Source organism: Malaclemys terrapin, chromosome 1 (assembly GCF_027887155.1).
Source record: "Malaclemys terrapin pileata isolate rMalTer1 chromosome 1, rMalTer1.hap1, whole genome shotgun sequence".
Lineage (NCBI taxonomy): Eukaryota > Metazoa > Chordata > Testudines > Emydidae > Malaclemys > Malaclemys terrapin.
Window position 1 is genome coordinate 217,980,511 of NC_071505.1, and position 13,313 is coordinate 217,993,823.

A 13,313-nucleotide genomic window follows, 5' to 3' on the forward strand; every position below is an offset into this window, starting at 1 on the left:
ACTTGCTGTGCTACTTATTTCACTGTTGTTGTTGTTATTATTATTTATTATTTCACTTTTTTTGAGTGACAGACATTTCACTGTTGATTTTAAATAAACTCTCCTGAGGTTCACGAGTGCAGAGTGCTCTCTCATGTCTCTAACCCACAGCTTTCTGATGGCACTACAGATCAAGGGATTGCAAAAAACAATGGGACATAGCCACAGCTGGTGTGAAGCTTTATAACTCCACTGTCTCTTCTTCAGCTGAGGATCACCCATCTGTACCACCTGTATCATCAAGCTTGCTTTGCTTACCTTAGATCTGACATACTGATGTGAGCAAATAACAATGCATCACAAGCCATGATAAAAGAAATAGGTTATACTGAGTGAGGATAAAAAAAAGTGAAGGCAACAAATAGTACCTTTGAGACCCAAGTACTTTGGTGTGAAGACTGCCATGTGCTATACTCACCAGTAGGTGTATAATTGTATTAACACAGGGCTTGTTACCACTTGCGTCCTTTCCATCTCAAATCTTCAGCAGTGTGAAAGTGAAATGTTTTGCTCTCTTTTTGCGATTTGTTCATTTACAGTTTTCAGTCCTTCTGGGAAAAGCTAAAAAGGTAAAAGTTCTGCTCCTACTATTATTATAAATAAGTAAAGTGCTTAAAAGTGAGACTGCCAAGACATGAGTTCAGGGCACGGTGCTTCTCTTGCATTAGTTCATGACATTCCTAAACCCTGCTAAAATGCAGGCAGAGGCACTGTCTGCAGTGCTCTCTGTGTCACTAGCCATTGTAGACAAAATACAAACGCAGGAGGTGGAAGATGATTAAAGGACAGCAGTTGTGTTATCACATGGATTTATTTTAAATATATACATATATTCTGTAATTTGTGAGGGAGCTTTAGAGGAAGAATAGCCTAATGGACTGAGCACAGGACTAGGAGACTCCAGAGTTCTAGCCCCAACTCAGCCACTGCCTTGTTGTGTGTCGCTGGGCAAATCATTTCAATGCTCCAGGCCTGATTCTGATCTTCTGCTACTGTAAATCCAGGATAACACCCCTGGAGTCACTTCCAATTTATACCAGTGTAACTGAATGCAGATTCTAGCCCCTGTATCTGAAAAAGGGGTATAATAAATACCTACCTCATGAATTGTGAAGAATAAGTCGTTATATGTGCAGGATATCAAAGATAGAAAATACTATACAGTAGGAATACAGTAGTATTAACTTTATTATTTTGTTTTTAAAAAGAGCTTTTCCAGTCACCTTTAAAAATACCAGAGAAATACATAGAAATGCAAGCAGCAAGATGTTCTTACAGCAGGTGATAAACTGTTTTTCCTCCGTTGCATGATAAATTATTCTTGCCTAACAGCACAAAGAGCGGGGGAGGTATAGTTATTTTACTTACTGAAAATATACAATAGTAGTTTCTAGGTGCCTTGATGACATGCAAAATACAATCCATTATAATAAAACAATAGAGAAATAGCAATAGCTCCCAACAAACCAAGCCCTTCTGCAGGAAACATAACCCAACTTCACATCCTTCTATTCTCTATCCACCCCCAGCTCCCTCCATCTCACACACTTTAGCTCTTCCCAGAATGTTGCCCTTTGCTGTGTTCCTTGAACATCAGCAGACTCAGGCTATATCAGACCAACGGAGGGAGTGTATTCCAAATTTAAGGTGCCTTTCAGCTCAAGCTCCTCAATGTACTTGTAGCCCAGAAACAGAAAGCACAGACCTGAGAAACTGGCTAACCACAAACTTGCACCGTCTAACTACAGTGTGTTTTTAAATAGATTTAATTAAACCAGTTCAAGTGTGTGTGTAGATAAGGCCTCAGATAGTCATGCCCCACACTATTTATGGCTTTATAAATTAAAAATCTATGTGAAACTCCATCTAGAAGCCAACAAACATCCACTGCAGAAGAAAATGCGTCAGTGTCATGTGCTCACTTAACAAGTGAACTTGCTTCAACTGCTAAATGAATGCAAGATTAGTCTAGTACAGCACATTGCCACTAGCCAGTCTAGATGTATTAAAGATGTGGGTTATGGAGAGGAGGGTCACAGCTGAGTGAAACAGTTCCAATCTTCTAGCCAGGCACAGACAGAAAAAAAACCAGCCATTTTCACTGGTAATGGTCTAAGAAGACTCCCAAATTCCTCACTCGAGTAACAAATCTGTTGGCCCAGATCCTGAACTGTGGCCAAGAAACATTCAGAAACAGGCTCCATGATATGGAAATGCAATGTAACAGTCTCCCTGTAATATATTCTTCTTAATTTTATGTCCATTTATGGAAATAAGGGATGTGTGTGTGTGTGTAGTTTAGTTTGTGTGGAGAGCTGTAACTTGCAGGGGGTTATCATAAATGAAAAAGAAATATGAGCAAGATTGAAGTGCTGTGTCCCTTAACTATTCATTCGCAGACTTTCAGAAGAAATGTGCTATGAAAATTAAATACATTTTCTAGGTGCTAGGAAGATAACATTGAAACTGTAGCAAAGGAATCTATTTCCTAATGCAGTTATATTTTCTTATTGTGTCTTAGGTGCTGGCTCTAAACAATTTTTATAATGGAAAGAGAGAATACTAAGAAGTGGGAGATTTTTCTACACGTTTAGTATCATTTTTTCTTCCTCATGAATGGGATCAGCTTTTGTTCTACACAAATGAATGTCTTTAATCCCATTGAATTAGATCTTGAACGGGGTAGGGGGTATTCATATAAGGGCACATTTCAGGAAAATTAACTCTCTTGCTTTCCTTTCCCCACCACAGTGTAAAACACTGGTTTTGGGTGAAAGGTGCTATGGATTGATTCCTCTAAGGCCTAGTCCTGCAGTCTCTGCATACTTAAAGCTCTGCCTGCAAGTCTGGGCTCTAGGTTAATTTGTGGAAGTTAAGAGATTGGGAAGACTTGTTAGATCATCCAGACCATTTCCCAGATGATTCAGGACTGTTAACTAGAATGTATTTTCTAGAGATGCCAGCTATAGTTATACTGTACAATGACAACAGTGAACTCAGATTGGTATTTTCAAAACTGAAATAAACCATTGCTTAGATAATTAAAAATAAATCAATGTTGTATTGAACTAGTTATGAGCTGCTGATCAGGTATTCTTGTAATCTATTGGCAGGCACTGATGTGGCTCACCATGGGATACTCCAGTCACTGTAGTGGAAATTGGGGGCTGAGGGAGGGAGGTTACTCTTCAGTGGCTCTTTACCTTCCTTGCGGAGAAGAGAACCAAGACGGTCTCTGGTAGGGAGAGGAGACTTTGGAGTCAGGGGTGTAGCCAGCTTGTGGTTTTGGTATCTAACCAGTCTACCGGTACTTTGGTAATACAGCTGGGTAGTGTGGCCTCTAATGCAGTGGATACCCACTGCATCTGTGACTCTTCAACAGTTGACTAACATGAACAGTCCACCTCCGAGATGAAATAAAGGGAAAGACTTGACACTCGTCTGTAGGAGGCGACACCATAGTGTAGGGCATAATTACTGTGCTCTCTACATGTACATTAAGCTTGATCAAATCCAGTGGGTTGCCTGGAGAATCAACTATCTGGGCTCCTCTGCAGTATGTGAATGATTCTGTCTGGGCAATACCTGTCTGGATGTTAAAGTCTCTCAGGACAATGGAGTTTGGAGACTTCATTCCCGCTAGGGCACCTGGCATTGGCCACTGTCAGAAGACCGGATACTGGGCTAGATGGATCTTTGGTCCAACCCAATATGGCTGTTCTTATGATTTCATTACCAGGTTGGATAACAGTTCTGCCAGTCCATTTGTGATGTACACAAAGTTGTCTGGTCAGCATTTCAGTGGGAATCTCACATTAGTCTGCCTTTGGATATACATAGCAGAAGAATTTATTCACGTTATTTTGATTTGGGGGTTATTCCCCTTTCTGCACCAGATGGATACAGCATAACCACTCACTTTCTTTGTCCTGCCTGGGCTTATGCAGGTCTGAGTAGACTCTAGCGTGGTTATTTTAAATGTATATAATTAGTGCTGCATTTTAATTAAAATGTGAGACAATCATTAACAGGGCTGCCAAATTGTGACAAAAGGGAACGGGGAGTTTTATTAACTAAATGACTTTGCACGCAGGAACATCCTTCAATACAGAGATCCTAGCTAAGATGAAGCACGTAGGGGAAGAGAGGCAAATACCTGAAGAACTCAGGACAGGGAGACAGAGATCAGAGATGCACAGAGACTCAAGGGAAGTGGTCTGGTGGGAGCAAAGCTGATTTGGGCTTGATTCCACTCTGTTTAATTTTAAAGCCGCACTAACTCCACAGAAGTCAGTGTAGTTAGACCAATGTAAAACCAGGTCGGTTTCGATGAGGTCTCTGGGTCAGTGACGAACTCCAGAACCCTATCTGCCCACAAGGCAAACAAATACAATTTAACTTACAATTACCTTTGCTAAAACTGTAAATACATAGGAGAAACTTCCCTGACACAAGTCTGCCTGCCTTTCTCATTGATTTCTATGGAAAATGAATTTCTTACCAGCCTAATTGCTCTCAGTGAGTGGAAAATGGTTGCTTCAGTAGGGTCCCATTTTTAATGGGGCTTTAATCCTGTTCACCCTGTGCACCTGCTGCACAGCAGGCTCCAGGTACCACCCCCATGTATCCCTCACTGCTACAGTCTGGTAAGGGAAACACCTCCACCAGAGCCAACAATTGAGATCCTGAGGTTGATGACTGCACTGGGATTATTCCTTGACAGTAAATTCTCAAGTGCTTTCACCCAGCCCAGGTTTAAATGTTTCAGACAATGTGGCTTCCACAACTTCCCCTGGGAAATTACTCTATGGTCTATGCTTCAGATAGAATCAATTTGAGGGACTTGCTTACAGCACTGTTGTTCTCTGACCTGTACAGCCCCGTTCACGTGATACAGTGAAGAGAACAAAATGATGTAGCATTGTAGTGTCTTAACTGACTCCTAGGACTTGGTTATAGTTCTAACGTGGCTGGTAGCCCGACTGATCTCACTATTAGGAATCTTTTCCTAATTTTCAGCCTTGGTTTTCAATTTTCCCTCTTTTCAGTGAGACCGTACTTAGGGCTAGATTGTAAGAATACAATCTGCCCTAAGTAAGGGGCAGCACCTATCTCAGACTCACTGCAGCAGTAACGTCATCTGCAGCAGCGTTTTGCTAGACACTGATGACTTCCCTTTTTATGCTGGCTGGCTGGTGAAATGGGCAAGGGAGGGTGGATTTAAAGCTTCATCCATGCCCTGCCTGCCTACCTACACCCCACTCATATGCACGGAAAGGAGACTGGCAACCCCACAGAGGGTTCCCCAACCTGAGCTGTGACCCACGATGTAGGTAGCCTATACAGGAAAGTAAGGGAGTACTTTATGCACCTGTACTCCCCTTGTAGGTGCATTGAGCAAGCAACAGTCTTCCCCAGCAAAGAAGAAAGCCTGGCAGCTACCAACAGCAAAAGAAGGAATGATAAAAGAGGACAGTCCATGCCAGGTTGGGGGGATGTGGGGAACAAATTGAATTCCCCTGCCATCTTTGAGTGTGCCCCATATCACTGCCACTTACTTTGGTCAAACATAACAAATATGTGCATATAATTCCTCCAGCTAAAGATTAGCCATGTGGAGAAGGAAAAGAACATGCCTTTTTCCTCCATTGATGGATGCTTTCCTTTAAACTATTTACCAAAACCACAGACATCCAGAGAGAGATTACCACAGCTTCCTCAGACAGACCTCATGCATTTAATTTATGCAAATGCTTCTCAAAACTAATTAAACATTTCAAATGATATTAATAATTTAAAATCCATAGCTAAAAATAGACAGGAATGTCTGCACGCTCTTAAAAGTATTCAAATGCAAGTTCCATTAGGCTTGCTTGGTTTTTTGGCAGCAAATAAAGACAATTGACAAATCAATGCCTTCTCCAATTATCAGTTTTAAGCACTGAGTGTCCCATAAATAAAGTGTTGGGTTTTCTCCATATCTTCCATGCCACAGATTATCCTCCTTCCTGGCTTTGCATATCATTTATGTTCTGCTAGCCAAAATCTCAATCATCTGGATTTCACTGGCTGTTTTTACATGGCTCTGAAGTGAGATTGAGTGAAACAAAGTTGTTGCATCTTAAAAACATCCTGACAGCTTGATGCTATTAGAAATTTACTACCACAAATTCTCCATTGTCTTTTCATTTTGATTTGCTTTTTTAAAGGGATCATTCTATTAAAACCAATTTTTTTATTCATAGCAAATGAGACATCATAAGGTTAAAAATCAATAGGCACTCAAAGATACAGCAACTTGATCTGCTAACCTTTTACACAAATGTTTTTTCATTGGGTAAGTGATAAATGCAAACTCCCACAAGGTCATTAATATGCATAGGATGGAAATGAAATAAGGTCCTGTGTAAAATTTGGCCATAATCATGTACACTCAGGGATCGCCAACCTTTGGCATGCGGCCCATCAGGGAAATCCGCTGGTGAGCTGGCATGGTTTGTTTACCTGCTGCATCCGCAGGTTCGGCTGATTGCAGCTCCCACTGGCTGCGGTTTGCCGTTCCAGGCCAATGGGGGCTGTGGGAAGCACATCCCTCGGCCCACGCCGCTTCCTGCAGCCCACATTGGCCTGGAACGGCGAACCGCAGCCAGTGGGAGCTGCGATCAAACCTGTGGACGCGGCAGGTAAACAAACCATCCCGGCTCACCAGCGGATTTCGCTGACGGGCCACATGCCAAAGATTGGCGATCCCTGATTGTACACCAAGCCCTAGTTTGCTATATAACACATGTTCTTGTAAAGTTGATAGTTTACCACATAGACTGCATTGCATGTATTTGTGTTTGGACATCTCTTTGCTATAATGGACTGCATCCCTTACTTGTTGTCTATGATATGATAGATTTGGAAGGAGTTTGGGGAATATTCAATGGGATAAAAATTAACTCATCTGTATAGTGAGCAAACGCCAGCCCACTTTATTACTTCCCAGTCCTGAGAACAGGAGCAGTGATACATGTGCCTTTAATGGAAGCAAGGGAATTATGGAAATAGGAGACATTTTACATGCCACTACCAGTTCCCTCCTCCCAGCTGCCTCTGGAGAAAGTCTCAAGACCATGCAGATTTTCCCAAGGCTGGTTTGCTCATCCTTCATTTCCAAAGTGGTCCTGGCCAAACAGCATCGTGTTGCCATGGGCCTGGGAGCCAGTGACAATCACCTCCATTGTCTATTTGCCACATGCAACTCCCTTCACAAATCCTCTTCTCTTCCTGCCCCCTCCTTCCATTCCATACAAGATCTCGCTAGCTTTTCCAAAGAGAAGAGCAACACGCTTTTCCATGATTTTTCTTTCCAGCCCCTTTCCTCTCCTCTCTAAGGCCATGACTAGACTGGGTGGGCATGCACTGATGTAGCTTCTCATTCTCCTCCAGGATTAATGCTCTCACATGCTGAATACTTCTAATCCCTCACCCTGCTCCTATGAGTCCATTCTCTCCTGCCTCTTAACCTGATTTAACCCCAACATCTCCCTCCTCCTCAATCTATCTTTACTCTTTCGATCCTCCCTCTCGAAATAAAAGCATACAGGGGACTCCCCCATTCTCAGTAAAATGTCCTTGGATTCACCAGACTGTCCAGCTTCCACCAAATTTCTTTCCTTCCCTTTATCTCTAACCTCTTTAAATATGTCATTTATAATTATTGCCTAAAATTGCCTAAAATTCACTGATCTCTGCCAGTCCGTGTTCTGTCCCCTTCCCTCCACCAAAACCACCCCACAAAGGTCTCTAGTGATGTCTTCTTGGCCAAATCTCAAGGTCCCGACAGCATCCTCACTTTTGACCTGTCCACTGCTTCTTCAATTCTGTCCACTCCCAGTTCTATTCCTAATGTTCTAACTGTTACTTCATCATCTTTTTTGGTGGGTCCTTCTCTTTCATCCTTCCAGTATCAGTAGGAGTGCCACAGGGCTCTCTCCTCCTTGCCTTCATGATTTACACCCTTTCTCATCACTTCACTCAGTTTCAACCATCATCTCTATGCCGAAATCTATTTCTGTACCCCACATTCATGTCTGTCCATCCAATCCTGCACCTCCATTTCTCTTTCTTAACTTGCTCCTAAACAAACTCCTTATCTTCCATCTCCAAATCCTCTCCATTATCACCTTTCTCTGTCACTGGGTCACTTAGGATGGTACAATGCAGCTGGAGAATTCTGGTGAATTTGACCTTTAGATATTTGTTAGCCCAATAACCTCACCTAGTGCCATCACATTCAACATTCGAGCTTCCTGTTGACTTCAGATTTCTGTATCCTCATCCTTTGGCAAAAGATATTGCTCTTAGAGGAACATTTCTGAGGTCCAGTTGGACTCCTAAGAACACTAACATTTCCTAGCATAAAAAATGTTGGGTCACGGGCTGTTGATTGCCAAAACTGTTTTAGTGAAAATAATATAGACATGGCTAATAAGGTATATGAATTTCTCTCTCTTTAATTTCTCAGAATAACTAAACATGCTTGAATGCTTACAGTGATTTTAAGTAACTTAGAAATGTAGACTTTTAAATAAAAGTTGAATGGAAAAATAGTTAACTAGAAGAAAACACATTTGTTTTTGTAAATTCATATAGTTTCCCATATCTCAAAATAGTTCTAATTATGCAAGATATTTGCAACAGCTCATGATTTATTTGTACTACATTTCACTAAATAGGACATTCCCAGATCCTGACACGAAAAACTGAAGTATAGTTAAATCATGTTTATCGACCCTTCCCTATCTTGGCTTGTTCTGATGGCTCAGAAACTTGCTGCATGATCTGCTTAGTGAATTTTGGAAAATGAATATTAAAAGTATTCAAACCCAGAATGTGGGATTTTGCTATTTTTCTAAGTTTGGAGCTTAACAAAAGGAGTTGCCAGTCATGCATATTAGGTGGTGCTCTATGCTACGCAAAACTCAATAACTTGCTAAATTATCCATAAGAGGAGAGATTAATGATTCAGCATATTGCTGGAACTGCAGTGCCATGCCCAGTAATAACAGGTACAGTAATGGCATCTGCCTTTTCTTATATGTTCTAAATTTATAACTGTGTGCTAAATTCTATATTAGCATACACACCGCCTACAGCAACACATGCTTAATAGATAAGCAATATTTGTTTAAGCTTTAGGTGTTTTTTAAAGATAAGGCTCAAACTGATGTGTTTTCAACTACTGTTGGTTCTATTCTTAGAGAAAGAAGTTTAGCACTCAATAACATCGATTGCATATATTCTTTTTATCCCTGAAGGAATGTCAGTGTCTTGAAATTGGATAGTTATGTCCTTAGGGTGCTTGTTTATTCAAATCTGGCTGGAATTTCAAGAAATCAATCATTTTAAAAGGTAACGAGGTGATTTGCCTTCCATCTATAGTTTGTATACTAGTACTATTCTTCACACAGCCAATTGAAAACAACCTCATGATGTATCCAGAAGCCATTTTAACTGTACCAAAAACCCAAACAAACAGAACAGAAATCTTCATGTTAATAATTCAGTCTCCTGCTACAAAAAATTACTGCCTTATTGACTGGAACACTGTAAGCAAACAATCCTATAAAACACATTTTAGTGGCATGGCAGTGCCATTATAGTTAAGGTTGTGTCACAACTTCTGTTTTAAGGTCAACCTTTCCATGTCCTCTAAAATTGACATAGTTAGTCCAGATATTTGGTGTGCCTCAGGACTGTGTGGGGTCATGACCCACATGAGGTCATTTGAGCTAGGGGTGTGGCGATATAAGCCACGGGAAAAAATTAGGCATTTTTCAAAACGTTTCTAAGTGGGGGTTTTTTTTGTGCAGCACTAGGGCTCAAACTACTGACGTGATGCAGGGCAAAGTGGTCTCAATCTGTCAAGTTTTACCCAAGTTGGTGCATGGAACTCACTAAAGCTTTGGGAGATCCAAGAAAAGGTACCTGTTTTTACAATGCGCATGCGCCAATACAAAACAATGGCTAGAGGGATTCATTCCTGCCTTTTTATATGCTTTAAAGCGCGATACAAGTGCTCTAAAATCCAAAAGGTTAATCAGAGTGCTCTGAAATTTGGTGTGTCTCATGGGGAGGGAGTAGCAAATTTGGGGTAACTTGATCAATGTGTTACAGGCTCCACCTAAAACAGTAACTTTCTGCTGCCTTGTATAGTTAAGATGACAACTGGATGGATCAGGAACTCATTGAGATTGATGGCTGTGAACTCACCCTCCAATTAACATAAGTAAGGATAAGATAATTACAAGCCCCCGCCTCAAAAAAGGAGTTTTGGGCTGAGAGGATGGAGGTTGATACAAGTTGTGAGTCATGGGTGGCAGTTTTACTTAGGGGGAGAATGTAATCAAAGTCTTTGTGGGGGGAAAATAGACATATAAATGTTTCCTGGGAGGGGTGGTGTATTAAGGGGTGGAGGAGTGGGGGAATAAGGGGAGAGGGATTTGGGGCTGCATCAAGGGGAGGAGGGCTATGGATAAATGGGGATGGGAAGTAGGGGAGAGGAGGGAGGTTGGGGGCTCAGATGAAGGAGATGTAGCACTCCCAGCTCTGCCAGTGCACCACCGCCATGCAGCCCCAAATTCCCCCTGCCCCCAGTGCACCCCAACCCTCTGCACTCTAATCTTCCTGCACCCCACAGCTCTGCCAATGTACCCCAATCCATGCACAAACTCCGCACACATCCACATCCATAGACTGTAGCTCTTTGTGGCAGGAAGCGTCTCTGTTATTAAAGTGGTGCAGCAGCGCCACTACAGTTAAGATTGTGTCACAACTTCTACTTAAAAGTCTACCTTTCTAAGTCATTTAAAATCAACATGTTTCGTTTGATTCCTTTGAAAATTTGGTGCATCTCAGAAGGATGCAGGGTAAGGTTAGTGACCCAAATTTGGGGTCATTTGAGCCAGGGGTCGTGGAGAGGTAAGCCATTAAAAATAGCATTTTTTTCAAAGAGTTTCTAAATGGTTTTTTTTTTTTTTAACAGAGCTGGAGATCAAACTATTAATGTGATGCAGGTCAAAATGGTCTCGGTATGACAAGCTTTATCCAAGGTAGTGCATGGCACCACTAAATCTTTGGGAGACCCAAATTGAGAACAGCATCTAAGCACATATTCCCTCCTTATCTTACACAGATGTGTAGTCTGGAAGGATTGCAGTGTGCATATAGCAATAAAGAGAAAAAAACATGAGAGGGTTTCTATAAAGCCACTTTATGCTTGCCTGGGTAGTTCAAAGGAATAAGAAAATGTATTCATGTCTTATCTGAAATTGTGCTTTCTTGGAGTAATAAGGTCCCCAGATCCAGGACAAAGGGAACTCTGCTCTATGCAGCCTCGGAGGAAGGCCAAACCTGTCAATCGGAGGCAGGGGAGTTGTGGCTCCACCTCTGAGAAACTGCCAATTGAGACACTTCCATAGCCTAGCACTCTATATCAGTAAGGAAAATTTAAGATTTGAGACACAATAGAACAACCCTCCTGTAGAGTAAGGAATTCAATGAACAACAAACACTGAGTGCCAATTAATTATTAAATATATTTTCCCAATTAACACCCCATACTGGGCAGGGGGATCTGTGGACCTCATTACTCCAAGAAAGGAAATTTTTCAGGGAAGACAGAAAAAAATGTCCTATTCTTATGTGTAATGAGGTCCATAGATCCATGATGTTGAGATTTTCATAGAAGTGCCCACTTGGGGGATACGGGGAGCGGGCAACAACATTCAGTTATGTACAGATGTGAAAGAGGATAACCTTTTCCTAATAGTTCCTGGGATCCCACAGTAAAGAACATCTCTCTTCTGAAGGCAGCATCAAATGGCTGGATGTTCAGCTTGTAGAATTTTGAAGGTAGCCTGAACAATTGCTCAGGTGGCTGCTTTACTTGTATGAGGAATATGATCTTTCTGCCCATGAATTTGCCATGGCTCTGAGGGAGTGAGCTCTGACATTAGAAAATGGAGCTAGGCTTTTTGAGTTGTAAATTTCTGATATACGGTATCTTAGCCATCTGGAAATGGATGTTTTCAAAGACTGACATGGGATAATAGAGCACAAAGCTTTTGTCCTTCTGTCCTAAGCTGTGCAGTGAACAGATACATTGGGAGCTCTGCAGACATCCACAGTATGCCACAGTTTCTCTTTGAGTGGGTTGGAGCTGAACAGAAGGATCCAAGAACAATGTCCTGTGCTTTTATAGAGCCTGGAACTAATCTTGAGTATGAAGCCAGGGTCAATTCTGAGGACCACTTTAGCTTTATGGAATATGCAGTGTGGAAGTTCCAGGAAAAGAGCTCCTAACCCCAAACTCCTGTGAACAGACATGATTGTCATAAAACAAGCCATTTAATTATTAAAAAATAACGACACCTTCATGAGTGGTTGACACGGAGGGTCTGTAATGGTACTGAGAACCAGGTAAGATTTCATAGAAGAACTTTATGTATGTCAGGAGGAGGCAGTAGAGATGCTGCTGTCATAAGAAAAATGTTGGACATCTGGGTCAGAAGAGATTCACTATATCTCTACTGCACAAAGGATGCAAGACAAAGCAGTAACTTGCTCTTTGCGAGTATGAACTGATAGAGTCCATTTTGAAGAAATTCAAGAGTCTATGGTATCAATGCAGATTTGGGGCGGGGGGGGGGTTGGGGGAGGACTTGAGACCCTTGTCTTGGCATCAAAGGTTAAAACTCCATCAGACCCTTGCATACGCCCAGTTAGTAGATTTACTGGCTATCAGCTTTCTGCATAACCTTGTTAGTTTACGAGGCTCTGTTCAAGAACTAGGCAGCTAGGCTCAGACTGTCTGCAATTTGATGCATGGGATTAACTGGCCATTTTAATATCGTATTCCTTCTTGATGGAAAGCAGATGGGAGGTCTTTGTACCCTGTCAAGGAGATCAGAAAGTCAAGGTCTCCTTGGCCAAAATGGGGATGCCAGAATTACCAGTGCTGCTTCTCTGTAGTATTTTGGTGAGGAAAGGAAAGGGTGGGAAAGCATATGAATACCTTTTGGCCATCTTTGCAACAAGACATCTTTTGCCATGTCTCTGTGATCCCACCAGCAAAAGAATAACACTGAAACCTTGTCATTTAGGTAGGAGGTAAACAGAACTTTCACTGAGATACTAAATTTCTTTACCAGGAGATGAAACACCTCTAGGTGTAGTTCCCATTCTGGATGATCTAACTTTTGCCTGCTAAGCCAGTCAGCTGTAAC

At 41.7% G+C, this 13,313-nt stretch overlaps 1 protein-coding gene across 6 annotated transcripts in view; it reads right to left on the reverse strand.

Moving 5' to 3' along the window:
- Positions 1-13,313, reverse strand: part of GLRA2 (glycine receptor alpha 2) — a 163,177-nt gene that overhangs the window by 1,793 nt on the left and 148,071 nt on the right. The gene's annotated exons all lie outside the window — the stretch shown is intronic.